Source organism: Tenrec ecaudatus, chromosome 1 (genome assembly GCF_050624435.1).
Source record: "Tenrec ecaudatus isolate mTenEca1 chromosome 1, mTenEca1.hap1, whole genome shotgun sequence".
Lineage (NCBI taxonomy): Eukaryota > Metazoa > Chordata > Mammalia > Afrosoricida > Tenrecidae > Tenrec > Tenrec ecaudatus.
In genome coordinates this window covers 188045159-188045696 of record NC_134530.1, presented here as the reverse complement: position 1 = coordinate 188045696, position 538 = coordinate 188045159, and positions in this window count along the sequence as shown.

Sequence of the window (538 nt, the reverse complement as noted above, 5' to 3'; positions counted from 1 at the left end):
GGAAGTCAGCTGTTGGGAAAGGAGCGTGCCGAGGAGTCTACGCAGCTCTGTGCCTGCCGTGCTCACGGTAAGTACTGGTGTGCACAAACCACGGAAGCCCTTAGCCTCACATGACCTTCTTTACTTGGAATTTCTGCCAAAGCCTTCTTGCTCGGGAGTCTTACCCAACCCTTGCTGACTGTGAAACTGGACATAGACTGGCCGCTGCTGCACACCTTCCCCAAGAGAATCCCTCAGGGCACTGAGCGAGGTCCACCCACAAGACTCAAGAAACCATGAGGTGCTGCTCCCGGGAAAGAATGGCTCTTTATTCTTTCTGCACAGCCTAACCCCCACCCATGTGTTGCATTTTGCCGTGTGACCCCAAAATAGGTTAAAAGAAAAAGCAATCTCAGCTAAAAGTTCAACAGAAAAACAGTCCTGGGCATGGTCGATTCAACAGTTCAGGGCCATTCCTCAGACTCGGGGTCTTTTCTTTGTTATCTTCAACTACCCCCGCTGTGCCGCCCCTCTCCGCGTGTGCTGCCAAGATCTTCCA